Below are 251 nucleotides of genomic sequence, written 5' to 3' on the forward strand. Positions count from 1 at the left end.
TCAATAACACAGCATTTCATTGTTATTTTAACCGCACATTAGTCAAGTGTGCCCAGGAAATAGTGAATTAGTATTCTATTATATATTAAAATAGTATTATGATATGATCCGCTCACGCGCTTTCACTTTACACACAAGTAGATCAGTTTCTTCTCCTAGAAATCTCTCCTTCCTGCTTTCATGGCAAATCTGCCATCATAATAGCAATGCACCGAGGTACAAACGCGCCTGGCTTTTAAAGGGAATGGGAG

General features: G+C 38.2%; 1 protein-coding gene and 1 long non-coding RNA gene across 2 annotated transcripts in view; one reads left to right on the top strand and one right to left on the bottom strand.

The window, feature by feature from the left end:
- The window catches only part of abcd2 (ATP-binding cassette, sub-family D (ALD), member 2), a 20,818-nt gene that overhangs the window by 13,950 nt on the left and 6,617 nt on the right, over positions 1 to 251 (top strand). The window lies entirely within an intron of this gene.
- Positions 1 to 251, bottom strand: part of LOC116672934 (uncharacterized) — a 17,280-nt gene that overhangs the window by 5,189 nt on the left and 11,840 nt on the right. The gene's annotated exons all lie outside the window — the stretch shown is intronic.

The sequence above is a fragment of the Etheostoma spectabile genome, chromosome 23 (assembly GCF_008692095.1).
Source record: "Etheostoma spectabile isolate EspeVRDwgs_2016 chromosome 23, UIUC_Espe_1.0, whole genome shotgun sequence".
In the NCBI taxonomy this organism is placed as follows: domain Eukaryota; kingdom Metazoa; phylum Chordata; class Actinopteri; order Perciformes; family Percidae; genus Etheostoma; species Etheostoma spectabile.